Source organism: Heptranchias perlo, chromosome 10 (genome assembly GCF_035084215.1).
Source record: "Heptranchias perlo isolate sHepPer1 chromosome 10, sHepPer1.hap1, whole genome shotgun sequence".
NCBI lineage: Eukaryota > Metazoa > Chordata > Chondrichthyes > Hexanchiformes > Hexanchidae > Heptranchias > Heptranchias perlo.
The window spans coordinates 77362283-77377523 of record NC_090334.1 but is presented as its reverse complement, the minus strand read 5'-3'; the positions used below and the strand labels follow the sequence as shown (position 1 = coordinate 77377523).

The window sequence follows — 15241 nt, the reverse complement described above, 5'->3', positions numbered from 1 at the left end:
GAACCGAAGTATAATTGGGCACGCACTTGCATAAATCCTTGTTCAGTCATGAGATTGGATGCAGGATTTGGTGCTCTAGATTCCTGAGGCCACGGCCTGCGAACTTGGGCGACTGTATAAATAGGAATGTAATGGTGATGTGTTATGTAAAGAAAAATTGTGTGGTGATTATAAAGGAATGTTGCATCAGCTACAACCAAGTTGTGTGATTGAGTATAAAGAGGATACTGATGCATGCTCTCCATAGTCAGTGCTTTTGTACTTTTTATGCCTTAAACCACATGTACTGAGTAAGGGCTGGCCCTCTGTTTCTGGAAAGACACATCTCCAACTTAATTTAAGTTACATTTCAAAGAGCATTTGAGGCTCCAAGAGGTTAGTGAATAATTTCCACATGATTGTAGATAGTGTAGGAGTCACATGCAGTCTGGCCTCCTTATTTAGGATGGTGGATTTTGGCTGTTATTCTATACCAAAAACATCCTCAGGATTGACTAAGCAAAAGGCTTCTGTAATAAACCCTTTTTGCTAGAGTTGTGGACAAAATGAGTGTGATTTACAGAAAAGGTGATGTATTGTCACCGCTGAGTGTAGACCCAAATCTTAGTAACATGGGCTTTTCAAACAAAATGGAGAATATGATTGGACATAACAATGTGAGTTAACAACACATTGACTGTACTTCTTTAATGTTATCAGTGTGCATCTTTAAAATCCATTTGTACTGATTGGCATAAATAAATTGCTCTACCTCACCACCACCTCTCTTGACCCCTCACTGTCTCTGATTTGTCACATTGTTTGTCCGACATCCAGTACTGGATGAGCAGAAATTTCCTACAACTAAATATTGGGAAGACTGAAGCTATTGTCTTCGGTCCCCGCTGCAAACTCTGCTCCCTAGCCACCGACTCCATCCGTCTCCCTGGCCACTCTCTGAGGCTGAACCAAACCGTTCACAACTTTGGCGTCCTATTTGAGTCTGAGATAAGCTTCCGATTATATATCCGCTCCATCACCAAAACCGCCTACTTCCACTTCTGTAACATCGCCTGTCTCCGCCCTTACTCCAGCTCACCTGCTACTGAAACTCTGATCCATGCCTTTGTTAACTCTAGACTTGACTATTCCAATGCTCTCCTGGCCGGCCTCCCATCTTCCACCCTCCATAAATTTAAGCTCATCCAAAACTCTGCTGCCCATATCCTAACTCGCACCAAGTCCCGTTCACCCATGTGCTCGCTGCCCTATATTGGCTCCCGGTCCAGCAAAGCCTCGATTTTAAAATACTCATCATTGTTTTCAAATCCCTCCATGGTCTCGCCCTCCCTTTCTCTGTAACCTCCTTGAGCCCTCCAGCCCTCCAACCCTCTGAGATGTCTGCGCTCCTCCAAATCTGGGCTCTTGTGCATCCCCAATTTTAATCGCTCCACCATTGGCGGCCGTGGCTTCAGCTGCCTCGGCCCTAAGCTCTGGAATCTCCTCCCTAAACCTCTCCGCCTCTCTACCTCTCTCTCCTTCTTTAAGATGCTCCTTAAAACCTACCTCTTTGTCTAAGCTTTTGGTCACCTGTCCTAATATCTCCTTATGTGGCTCGGTGTCAAATTTTATTTGATAATGCTCTTGTGATGCGCCTTAGAACATTTTCCTACATTAATGGTGCTATATAAATGCAAGTTGTTGTTGATTTCTTTGGATAGAAAATTGGTAAAAACTGATTTCCTTCTGAATCGGAGAGCCTCCCCCCCCACCACCCCTGAAATGTCCCATTGTTTTCTTACCAAAAATTAGGTCTGGAGATTTGATGCGTGTGGATCTCGAACTCATTTTCAGCAGGAAAGGAAACAATTTGTTTTTTTTAAACAGGATCTAGATCTTCTTAGGTCTTGCTGTGAGGACTATCTTCTTTGTATTGCAGCAAATGTCAGTCTCTCATTCCTAGTTAGGTATGAAGCTAGGACAGCAGTAGACTGACATAATTGCCACATTGATAGTCCTCTGAACAGTGAGGCCATCAATCAAATGTCACTCGCCATGGTATTGTTTACAAGAAGCAAGATTGCAACTGTTCCCCTGTGCATAATTTGCAACAATTTTTATTATTTCCTCATCATCAAGAGAGAAGCAGAAAACTGGAGAATGAAAGTTAGGGATCAAAAGTGACCTTAGCTAGAGAAATGTCAGATTTTTGCTGATGATGGATTGTAGGATTTTGCTCTTGATAATTTTGTGTTTACAAAATGTGTATGCTGAACTGTAGTATCTCCATTTTGGAGATAGAGAGCCAGGTTGTGCCACACAATTAAAAATAAATTTGAATTAGGGATTGTTAATTTATTTCATAATTTTGTATAACAATACAGGGAATTAGAGAGTGAGAAATCTATCTTTGTACAACTTATTTAAAAATCAGCCGTGGCTCAGTGGGTAGTGCTCTTGCCTCTGAGTTAGAAGATCATGGGTCCAAGTCCCACTCCAGAGACCTGAGCACAAAATCTAGGCTGGTAATCCAGTGCAGCACTGAAGGAGAGCTGCACTGTTGGAGGTGCCGTCTTTTGGATGAAACGCTCTCGATACTGCACTGGAGTATTAGCCCAGGTTGTGTGCTTAAGTGGGGTGTTCAGTTTGACACATTTAATTTTATTTTTAAAGTGATATTCAAAACAGTGCAACAGGTCAGTGAAGTGAGTGGAGGACCAATCGAAAGCAAGATTTGAGGATTAGATGCAAAATGTTCAAAATTACAGACAGAGAGAGAGAAATTGATCTGAAAGAAATACACAATCACACTTAAGACCAGTTAGGGCATAACACCTTCTAATACAAGTCTCCGAATAATTTACTTTTGCCATCAGAAGAGTGTTTTGTGCATGGCAAACATTTTATAAATTGTTTCTTTCTGTCTGTATAGCATGAATAAGGTAGAGCGTCACGGATCTTGTTGTTTGTTTTGGAGCCTGCCAGCCTGTCTTAATGGTTTGATTGTGTGATATGTAGCTAATGGAATAGGAAGAGATGTGGCGGTAGACTCCCGGTCCATTAGTTGATCAGCAGCCTATTTCCATTAAAGGAGCTCACTAATGGTTTCTCGGCAATATTGTCTGCCTCCCTATCTCATACCATTCAGTATGGCAAGTAGTTGATGATGCGGCAGCTCTAATGTTGAGTTAAGCACGTTGGTCACAAGATGATTGAATGGTTAGAACTTTACAAAGCACTCTAGCAGAAGAAAGAAGTATACAGAACAGGGTATTAATGTACAGTTGGTTAAGAACACTGTCTCCTCACTTCTAGGATCGGGATTTGGATCCAGCCCAGATTGATGGGATAAAAAAATGTCTTTCTCGGCTGACACTAAGGGCCCTCTATGAAATGAATTTGGGCAGGCTGAACCCAGTACCATTGGGTAGAGGCCTGTATTTCACTGCAAATTGACACTCTTATTCAGAAAGGCCACAGGAATCCCTGGTGTGAGATGTTGTTCTTGTGGGTCTTCATCCTACTTCTTCCAGATTTATTCTGGTATTTGACATCACTCTCGCTGGTGAATCTCAATTCCCTATGCCTTTGAGAGTACCTTCACTAATCTTGATGTCTTGATATGCATTTGGTAATGTGTCAAGGTTAAAGAACAGGACAACCTTTCCACTAATCATTTTAGCTACTGGAATTTTTCTACGTTTCCATAGGATCTCTCCTGTCTTCAGTAACAGTAGAAGGTGTCAGCTGTGGCTCGGTGGTAGCACTCTTGCTTCTGGGTCAGAAGGTTGTGGGTTTGAGTCCCACTCCAGAGACTTGAGCACATTATCGAGGCTAACACTCCAGTGCTGCACTGTCAGAGTTGCCGTCTTTCAGATGAGACGTTAAACCGAGGTCCCTTAAAAGATCCGACGGCACTATCCTTCAACCAACATCACTAAAACAGATGACCTAGTATTTATGTTATCACTGTTTGTGGGACCTTGCTGTACACAAATTGGCTGTTGAGTATCCCTACAATACAACATGACTACACTTCAAATGTACATCATTGGCTGTAAAGCACTTTGGGACAACCTCAGGTCATGAAAGGTGCTATGTAAATGCAAGCTCTTTTTCTAGAACATCACAACATCTCCTCCACTGGGGGCTTTCCTCGTCTCATGTCTGAGTCTGTTGTAAACTAACTGATAGAGATCGATTGCTATGATCAGTCAACAACTCCTTTATCTTTCTATCATGCGACTACCAAGATGGTAGAAGGCGAATTAGATGAATCTTAGTCTTTTTTCATCTATCAATTCCTATGTTCCACTGAAGCTGTGGCAGGAGAAGCCCTGTGAAAATTACTGATGTGGGTGTCAAAGGTTGCTTGCACTGTTTTCCTGCAACTCCGGAACACCAGCAGTCACAATTCTTTTCAAAACGTTCGAAAAGTTGGGAGGTGTGGAAACGAGGTAATGCGCGTGTTGCAAATATCACCAGCGAAATCTAGCGTGGTTTATGTTCTAGATAAATACTTTGTGTGCTAATGTGGAGAGAACATGAATCAAATTAATTGTTTTGGTAACCTGTTTTTGTTACCCTCTTCCCTCCTTTGGATTTCACCTAACACACCCTGTTTCCAAACATCAGTGACTCAATCAACAGCTCCGAAGTCTGTAAAGGTAACCTGTAGTGACTCACCTTCCAGTTTGGGGGCTGATGAAGGTTCCCACCCAAAATCTTAACCTGTCTTCTCTCTCTCGGGTGTTGACTCACCTGCTATGTGTCTGCACAACCTGTTTTTATTTCAGGTTTCCAGTGTTGCCGTTATTTTCGTTTTATATCCACCGTTAGCCACTGTTCAGCTTCACCTCCAGATGCCATGGTTGAGACCTGGACCTCACTGTATGGCAAAACGTGGTCACAATTAGGAATGAAACTTTATGAATGGGGATGGAAGGGAAATTTCCTCCCGTAACCACGTTAAATTTTTCTCTAGCCGTAGGCTCAAAAAAAGGAATGTCACATTATATGTAATTAGCAACCAGCATTTTTGCAGGCTGCGCAAAAGAAGGTGCGGAGGTTCTGAGGACAAACTCTTCTCGTTTTCCCTGTAGATTCTCCCACCATCAATTTTCTTCCAATTCCTTCCCTCTCCTGTTTAGGGCAATGGGTGAAATTGTTCTACAGCGAAAGTGCAAAGTGGGCAGTAGTGAACCGGCCGACTGTTTTGCACCACATGCAATTTTCTTTTTTCCCATTGAACTCAACCAATCATTTCCTTAAACCCCCTTCACCTGCCCCTCCACTCTCGCCCACAACAGCAAGTGTGAGGAGCTCATGTTTCCCAATGCCTCAAACTTAAAATTCCAATTCTCATGTTTAAATTCCTTCATGGCCTCGCCCCTCCCTATCTCTGTTACCTCCTCCAGCCTACAACCCTTCAAGAACTCTATGTTCCTCCAACTCTGGCATCTTGTGCATCCCCCACTCTTTTCACCCAACCATTGGTGGCCGTGTTTCGGCCGTCTAGGCCCTAAGCTCGGGAATTCCCTCACTAAACCTCTCTGCCTCTACATCCTTTGGCTTGGCATTGGTTTTTTGACTGATTACACTTTTGTGAAGTGCCATGGGATGTTTTCCTACATTAAAAGGTGCAATATAACTGAAAGTAGTTGTTGCTACAATCTGGAGAGGTGTCACATCTGGAACATTGGCAGTTCTATTAAGTTTCTGTTTTAATATGCTGTTGTGTTGTTTCTCCCACTCCTGCATCACTTCCATATTAACTCAGAAACTGTGACCCATGGTACTATCGTTGCTGTCTTTCCTGCTCCTGTTTCCGCAAGCTTTCACTCCGTGACCGATATTCATCTCACACCTCCGGTAACCTGGGCAACCTAACATCCCCCTCTCTTCCCGCTCCCTCCACCACTCTTCCTGCCAATATGGACTGGCTCCTGGTAGGTGGCTGATGGTTGGTTATAGAATGGCTACTGTTGTGGTTTGGCTGTCTGCTGGTGATAAATGGATGTCTTCTGGTGGCTGACTGATGGCTATGGATTGTTGGCTGGCTGCTGATTGTGGATGAGTGGGTTCTAATGGCTGACTTTGGGTAGCTTGGTGCTGGCGGTGGTTGGTTATGGGTGGGTGACTTCTAGTGGTTGGCTGCTGTTAGTCTTTCTGGTCTGTGGCTCGGCTACTCACCGGATAAATTCACTGTGCCATCAGGGTGGCATGTTTTTTGTGTTTTAATTGCATTATGTGTTCTTGCACATCTAGAAGGATATGCAGTTAGGGTTAGATGAAGTAGGGTGGGAGGAGGCTTGTATGGAGCATAAACACCAGCATAGACCAGTTGGGCCAAATGGCCTGTTTCTGTGCTGTAAATTCTATGTAATTCTATGAACAGTGTACTTGAACTGTTCATGTGTGTACAAAAAAAGCCTTCAACTCCAAAACAACAACTCTCATTTATATAGTGCCCTTAACACAGAAATATGTTCCATAGCACTACACAGAGCTGTGAGGAAAATTGCTGGAGAATGTGTGTGTGTAGGGAGAGCAAGATTTCTTTTCTGTAGGAGAAGAAATCTTGTGCATAATGTATAATATATCCACTTCTTAAAGTTGCCATATCCCCAATGGTGAGCATGGAGAAGGATGGAGGAGGAAGCATGAAAAAAGTTAGTCGTAAGGAAACTGGGGTTGTCCTTACCTTCCTCCAGGATGATCCTGCTGTAATGATAAAGGAATTCAATAGGATATTGAGAGTTCCAGATTTTCACTACCCTTTGTGTGAAAAAGTGCTTCCTGATTTCACTCCAAGCTCTAATTTTAAGATTAGGCCCCCTTGTTGTGGATTACCCCACCAGAGGAAATAGATTCTCTGTATTTACTCTATCGAATCCTTTTATTGTTTTAAACACCTCGATCAGATCATCCCTCAATCTTCTAAACTCAACAGAATACAACTCAAGTGTATGCAACCTGTCCTCAATAATTTATCTCTTTAAGCCCTGGTGTCATTCTGGTTAATCGGCGCTGTACTGCTTCCAAGACCAGTATATCTTTCCTGAGGTGCGGTGCCCAAAACTGAACGCAGTACTCCAGATGGGATCTGAGACTCTATACAAATGAAGCATCACATCCTTTGTATTCCAGCCCCCTTGCGATAAAGGCCAACATTGTTTTCCTTAGAGCAGAGAAGGTTAAGAGGAGATTTAATAGAGGCGTTCAAAATCACGAAGGGTTTTGATAAAGTAAATAAGGAGAAACTGTATCCACTGGCAGAGGGGTCGGTAACCAGAGGACACAGATTTAAGGTAATTGGCAAAAGTGCCAGAGGTGAGTTGTTATGATCTGGAATGCACTGCCTGAAAGGGTCGTAGAGGCAGATTCAATAGTGACTTTCAAAAGGGAATTGGATATGTACTTGAAGGGAAGAAAATTGCAGGGCTATGGGGAAAGAGCAGGGGAGTGGGACTAATTGGATAGCTCTTTCAAAGAACCAGGATGAATGGCCTCCTTCTGTGCTGTAAGATTCTATGATTCCGGTAGCCTTTTTGATTACTTTTTGTACCTGTACACTAGCTTCTAGTGATTTGTGTAACCTGGACACCACAATCCCTTTGCTGCTCCACAGCTCCTAGTCTCTCATCAAGAACATAAGAACATAAGTAATAGGAGCAGGAGTAGGCGTACAAAAGTATGGAAATAATGATGAACCTTTATAAAACACTGGTTCGGCCACATCTGGAGTATTGTGTGCAGATTTGGGCAGATGTGAAGGCCTTAGAGAGGGTGCAGAAGAAATTTACTAGAATGATTCCAGGGTTGAGGGACTTTAGTTATGTGGATAGACTGAAGAAGCTGGGATTGTTCTCCTTGGAACAGAGATGGTTGCGAGGAGATTTGATAGAGGTATTCAAAGTCATGAAGGGTCTAGACAGAGTAGATAGAGAGAAACTGTTCCCATTGGTGGAAGGGTCAAGAACCAGAGAACATAGATTTAAGGTGATCGACAGAAGAACCAAAGGTGACATGAGGAAAAACTTTTTTACACAGTGGTTAGGATCTGTAATGCACTGCCTGAGGGGGTGGTGGAGTCAGATTCAATCATGGCCTTCAAAAGGGAACTGGATAAGTACTTGAAAGGAAATAATTTGCAGGGCTACGGGGATAGGGCGGGGGAGTGGGATTAGCTGGATTGCTCTTGCATAGAGCCGGCACGGACTCGATGGGCCGAATGGCCTTCTTCCATGCTGTAACCTTTCTCTGATTCCATATGGCCCCTCGAGCCTGCTCCGCCATTCAATAAGATCATGGCTGATCTTCGACCTCAAGACCACTTTCCCGCCCTATCCCCATAATCCCTTGATTCCCCATGAGTCCAAAAATCTATCTATCTCAGCCTCGAACATGTTGAATGACTCAGCCCTCTGGGATAGAGAATTCCAAAGATTCACAGCTCTCTGAGTGAAGAAATCCCTCCTCATCTCGGTCTTAAATGGCCCACCCCTTATCTTGAGACTATGACCCCTAGTTCTAGGCTCTCCAGCCGGGGGAAACGACCTCTCAGCATCTACCCTGTCAAGCCCCCTCAGAATCTTATATGTTTCAATGAGATCCCCTTTCATTCTTCTAAACCCCAGAGGTCCGTTCTACTCAATCTCTCAGCATAGGACAACCCTCTCATCCCCGGAATCAACCTAGTGAACTAGACAATCTAGTCAATAAAATATTCCAATTGGTCTTGCTTGGATCCAAACTTCTTGTCCTCCTACTTCTTCTGACTGAACAATTCACCAATCAGACGGCCAATACCTGCTCCACCAATCGCAAGCTAAGAAGCTCCCCCCCCCTTCCCCCAACTTGACCAATAGGCTCCGAGGAATTGGCAGCTGGATTTCGACCAATCAGACGCTCGGGGCGTGTGGAACCAATGAGAGGAGACGACTCCGGGGTAGTCATGGCAACGGCCGGAGCGTGCGAGGGAGGCGGTTTGGAGCCGGTGCGCTCGCTCCGTTTTGTTTTTTTAAAAATGATTTGAGCGACGGTTTCTTTCAACGAATTCTCCTCGCGGATGTGCGCGCAAAACAGCGGGGAGACGGTTTAACTTCATTTTCAACACGGGCCGCGATGGAGTCGGGAATGCTCTTGTGCTCGAATCGAGGTATAATTCTTATTTTTTTAATATAAAAAAAGTTTCTGCCTGTTTTTGTTTGTGGGAGCAGGTTGCTGTGCGCGAGCCACGAGGATGCCGCCGGGTCCTAGTGCCCGACAACAAAAAAGTTGTTTACTCAACTTCTGGGCAACTTTGTCCTGTATTTGGGTCCAAAACGTCTCAAAATTACTTTTTGAATTTTATTTGAATGTAACATTAACAGTAAAAGTATGAACAAACCTACATCTGTTCGAGTATAATGCCACTTTTTTAAAAAAGTAGAATTTCAAATATGTTTAATAAGTCTATTTAAATAACTTTATAAAGAGTTTAAATAAAGTCTGTATTCTAATTTAGATCATTTAACAAAAATTATTTCTAATATTTTCAAGTAACACTTAAAAATCGACACAGGTTGGTATTCTAGCTTAATACCCTTTATTTTAATGCAATTTTTCTTAAAAAATGTGACCTTTAGACTTTCTTCTGGTTTAAAAATTTTTAAAACTGGCAATTAAAAAGAAAAACACGTCAAAAGGAGCTAATGCAACAGATTTGCAGGAAAATTACAAGGCTGGATAATCTCTCAGCATTTCCCAAATAGTGAATTATAGCATGATAGGCTTGTACAGAAAAATGCTTGTTATAGGCTGTAAATGAAAAGCACATCAGTTTTCTTGCCCCCCCCCCCCCCCCCCATTTTGATGGGTAATGTGCACTCCTCCAATTCTGGCCTCTTGCACACCCCGATTTTAATAGCTCCATCATTGGTGGCCGTGTCTTCAGCTGTCTAGACCCTTTGTTCTGGAATTCCCTCCCTAAGCCTCTTCATCTTGCTCTCCTCCTTTAAGACGCTCCTTGAAACCTATCTCTTTGATCAAACTTTTGGTCACCTGTCCTAATATCTCTTTATGTGGCTCGGTGGCAAATTTTGTGTGATAACGCTCCTGTGAAGCACCTTTGGACGTTTTACTACATTAAAGATGCTTTATAAATGCATGTCGTTGTTGTTATATGACACTGACTTTTATATATTTAAATTTCCACACAAAGAAAATGAGAATTTTCATGGATATGGTTGTTGGAAGTAGTGACAAATAATAATAATAACGCCACAGAAGAAAACATGAAAATAAATCTCCATGTGTAGATCTTTAGAGATTATTACAGGATTAGCTGTAAAATGTAAATTTAAGAGAATTTATATGGATGTAGTCATTGAAGTAGTAACCAGTAGCGATAATGACAGGCAAGAAAACCTAAAATAAATCTCTCGAGTACATCTTGGGAGACAGTTACTGGATTAACTTTACCACTCTTGGCTCTAGGAACCTTACCATTGGAGATGAGTTCCACACATATAAAGAGTTGGGGACATTGGGGTGATTTGGATTGGAGGGGAAAATAACTTATGTCAAAAAAAAAAGTCAGGGGAGAGGAAACCTGTTCCCCCTCTCCCCAATCATTCACGCCTACAATCCGTGGTTCCTTGTAAGGTGATTTCTGCCCACGCCAATCCAAATTTGTTTCAGGAAGCTGCTGAAACAGTGGGAATGGATCACTCTTGTGCACCTCGCTGGAGTGATATGGGAAGCAGATTGTCTGCTCACCTATTCACTCGGCAAGGAATGGTCGATGGTGTATAGACATAAAAACAAGATTTTTTTTAAATTGAAGAACTTGCCTACTTTCTTCACAGTTGTAAACAAAACAATTAAAAGAAGGTGCAGAGTGTTCATGTATCACGTTCGGAGCAAATGTTATATTGGAATAGTTTAAACCATTTGTTTCTCGTAGCAAGTGGAGTTGCATTCTGCAATTTTTATTGGACTGATTGTGGTAAATAAAAATGCAATGTATATTTTGAGCTTTTACTATTTTAATGAAAAGGGAAGAATATTCTGCTGAAACATCAGAAAATTGATGTATCCCAGTTACTCGTTCATATATTTTCTATCTACATATTTTATATCATTCCTATCAGGGATGATAAGGGTGACTTGTATGTAGAAGCAGAGGATGTGGGTAGGGTTTTAAATGAATATTTTGTCTCTGTATTCACAAAGGAAAGGGATGATTCAGATGTAGTAGTTAAAGAGGAGAGGTGTGAAATATTGGATGAGGTAAACATAACGAGAGAGGAAGTACTAGAGGGACTGGAATCCTTGAAAGTTGATAAGTTACCAGGGCCGGATGGATTGTTTCCTAGGCTATTGAAGGAAGCCAAGGAGGAAATAGCGGATGCTCTGAGGATCATTTTCCAATCCTCACTAGATACAGGGGAGGTACTGGAGGACTGGAAGACCGCAAACGTAATACCATTGTTTAAAAAGGGTATGAGGGAAAGGCTGAACGATTATAGGCCGGTCAGTCTTACCTCGGTGGTGGGCAAACTATTGGACTCAATACTGAGAGAAAGGATAAACTGTCACTTGTAAAGGCATGGTTTAATCAGGGATAGTCAGCATGGATTTGTTCAGGGAAGGTCATGCGTTACAAATCTGATTGAATTCTTTGAGGCAGTGACAAGGAGGATTGATGAGGGTAGTGTAGTGGATGTTGTCTACATGGATTTTAGTAAGGCATTTGACAAGGTCCCACATGGCAGACTGGTCAGAAAGGTAAAAGCCCATGGGATACAGGGAAATGTGGCAAATTGGATCTAAAATTGGTTCAGTTACAGGAAACAAAGGGTAAGAGTCGATGGATGTCTTTGCGAATGGAAATCCATTTCCAGTGGTGTGCCACAGGGCTCAGTGTTGGGTCCCTTGCTGTTTGTGGTATATATTAATGATTTGGACTTGAATGTAGGGGGCATGATTGGCAAATTTGCAGACAACACAAAAATTAGCCGTGTAGTTGATAGTGAAGAGGATAGCTGTGGACTCCAAGAAGATATCAATGAGTTGGTGGAGTGGGTGGAAAAGTAGCAAAAGGAGTTCAACCCGGAAAAGTGTGAGGTAATGCACTTAAGGAGGGCAAACAGTAAAAGGGAATACGCAGTAAACAGGAATATATTGAGAGGGGTAGAGGAAGTGAGAGACCTTCGCGTGCATGTGTACAGGTCCCTGAAGGTGGCAGTACAGGTAGATAAGATTGTGAAGAAGGCATACGGAATGCTCTCCATTACTAGCCAAGGTATAGAATACAAAAGCAGGATGTAATGATGGAACAGTATAAAACGCTGGTAAGGCCACAGCTGGAGTATTGTGCGCAGTTCTGGTCACCACATTACAGGAAGGACGTAATTGCTCTGGAGAGAGTGCAGAGAAGATTTACAAGAATGTTGCCAGGGCTTGAAAATTGCAGCTATGAGGAGAGATTGGATAGGCTGGGATTGTTTTCCTTGGAGCAGAGGAGGTTGAGGGGAGACTTGATTGAGGTGTACAAAATTATGAGGGGCCCAGATAGAGTAGACAGGAGAGTTCAAGAACTAGAGGACATAGATTTAAGTTGATTGGCGGAAGGATTAGAGGGGACATGAGGAAAAACATTTTTACCCAGAGGGTGGTGGGTGTATGGAATTCGCTGCCCAAATTGGTGGTAGAGGCAGGGACCCTCAATTCTTTTAAAAAATCCCTGGACCTGCACCTAAAGTGCTGTAAGCTGCAGGGCTATGGACCGAGTGCTGGAAGGTGGGATCAGAATAGGCACCTGGTTGTTCTTCGAGCCGGCGCGGACACGATAGGCCGAATGGCCCCCTTCTGTGCTGTATCTTTTCTATGGTTCTATGATGTTTATTTAATGCTGCTTTTTAAAGAAAGCATGGGAGCAGAAATCTTGTGTAGAAATGTTCCTAATGGGATGACATGAAATTTCAGCTCAAGTTATGTGAATGGGGAGTTGCTAGCCATAATATCAAAAGGTGAATTGAAACACACCAGTAAACATAAACATCTATCTTTATATCAGGTGAGTTTATGTCACTGTTCAGTTGAGTATACTTCCCTCTGAGTTTCTGCAAGGTGAACCTAGTACACAAGTTGTCAATGTCCTAGTACTTTCACAAAACTATAGCTGAAGGAATAAAATACAAGAAGTACAACTGTGCATGTATACATGACTGGTAACCAAATAGAACCAACTGTTATCAACTCCTGCTTGCAACTCATTATAATATGATAAAATGGGAAATCAGTGGCACTCACCAACTACAGCCGTGTCCTGTATCACTTTTCTTTACAATCTCAATGTACAGCCAATGTTTTGTTGATGTTCTGAGGTAAACTAGCTATATTCTAGCCAGCATGTTTTGCAGAGTACTTTGATTTAAAGTAGTAAATTCTATAGGAATGAGCTTCAAATACCTTTTGAATTATGATAAAATGTGCCTCGATAAAATGTGCCTCAATAAAATAATCTGTTGTGCAAACTGTGAAACACTGATGTCAGGAGGCTTTAGCTTCTAAAAAGTGAAGTGTAAAACAAGCTCCAAATGGAGCAAGTAATGCGTTGTGTCCACTTTGAGTTTTAGTAGTTCTGTCTGTTGCCCACCCCACCCCTTTGCATGTATTCTTTCTCTTTCCTCCAGAGCTGGATAAATTACTTACCCATTATTGTTAGCTTTAGTTCTGTTTATCTCCTCAGCAGCAATCTACTCCAATTCCACTAGGAGATGAGTCAAAGTGAGATTTGACTTTATTCCGAATATATTAGGAGGTGTTGCAATTTGGGCTTCGCCCAACACAATATTATGTTCACAGCAACAAGGCAGCTTCCAAAGTCAGGCCTGCATCTTCTGTGATCCAAAACTTATAAACCTCATGTGGAGTGAATGAATTCATGTGCCACAGGACTAATATGCTTTGAATTGCATACTGGAATGATATACGGGATGCTCACTGTACACACCTGAACTCTACAAAAACTGACATCATTCAGTCGGATTTAATGCAAATTGATACAGATGCAAAATAAATTAATAGCAATGTAATGCATAGTTTCTCTGATAATTTAAATATTTGTTTAAATACTCAGAGTCTTTTAAATGGAGCTTTTTGATGAACATTTGCCTAAATGCATGGGTCTGCGCATGAAGTTTTGTCTTACCGCAGCTGCCTGGAAATATGGTTCAATTGAATGAATTAAGGACGAGAAGCTATCTCAAGGCTTTTATGCCAAAAGAAGCATAGGTAATAATTTTTGAGAGAACTGCTTGTCTAGCAGGATACCTACCCTTTGATAGTACGCCCATTAGAGGTGAAAGGCTCTTACAGGTTAGGCATGATGTGGAGATGCCGGTGATGGACTGGGGTTGACAATTGTAAACAATTTTACAACACCAAGTTATAGTCCAGCAATTTTATTTTAAATTCACAAGCTTTCGGAGACTTCCTCCTTCCTCAGGTGAACGTTGTTGGAAATGAAATCCTCGAAATGAAATCGCATTTATAAATCACAGAACAATGCCTGGTGATTACAGACAGTTTTTTCAACTGCCCGTTGCCAAGGCAATCAGTGTGCAGACAGACAGGTGTTACCTACAAGTTCTCTGAATATACAAATCACCAAAAAAAAACAAAAAAACAGAGATAGAGAGGTAGAAACATAGAAAAGACAGCAACTGACCCGTTATATTAAAAACAGATAACATTTGTTCGCTGGTGGGGTAACGTGTAGCGTGACATGAACCCAAGATCCCGGTTGAGGCCGTCCTCATGGGTGCGGAACTTGGCTATCAATTTCTGCTCGACGATTTTGCGTTGTCGTGTGTCTCGAAGGCCGCCTTGGAGTACGCTTACCCGAAGGTCGGTGGCTGAATGTCCTTGACTGCTGAAGTGTTCCCCGACTGGGAGGGAACCCTCCGGTTAGGCAAACACCTAGGAATATACCTCATGATGACAATATCAGTTAACAAGTCATCAAAACTGCATGGAGGATACAGCGCAAGTACCAGACTATGTTTTTCAATCTTCAGGTCTGCAGTACATACGTTTTCAGCTGGGTTAAGTGTACTATGAGAATCGTGACTCTTAAATGAATGGGAATTGGTATGTGGGATCTATGCAGTGGAAGGAAGGAAGACTCCCGTTTGAGCGACCTGAGAGAGAAGCTGGGGGTGAAAACTTTCTCAGTCTTTTCTTAATTGTCACTTTTGAACCATCTGAATCC

General features: G+C 42.3%; 1 protein-coding gene across 2 annotated transcripts in view; it reads left to right on the top strand.

The window, feature by feature from the left end:
* The first annotated feature begins 8966 nt into the window (after positions 1-8966).
* The window catches only part of ston2 (stonin 2), a 133368-nt gene continuing 127093 nt past the window's right edge, over positions 8967-15241 (top strand). For both annotated transcript variants that reach the window (XM_067992043.1, XM_067992042.1), the window contains exon 1: positions 8967-9139. The gene's annotated coding sequence lies outside the window, so the exon portion shown is untranslated. The remainder of the gene's footprint in view (positions 9140-15241) is intronic.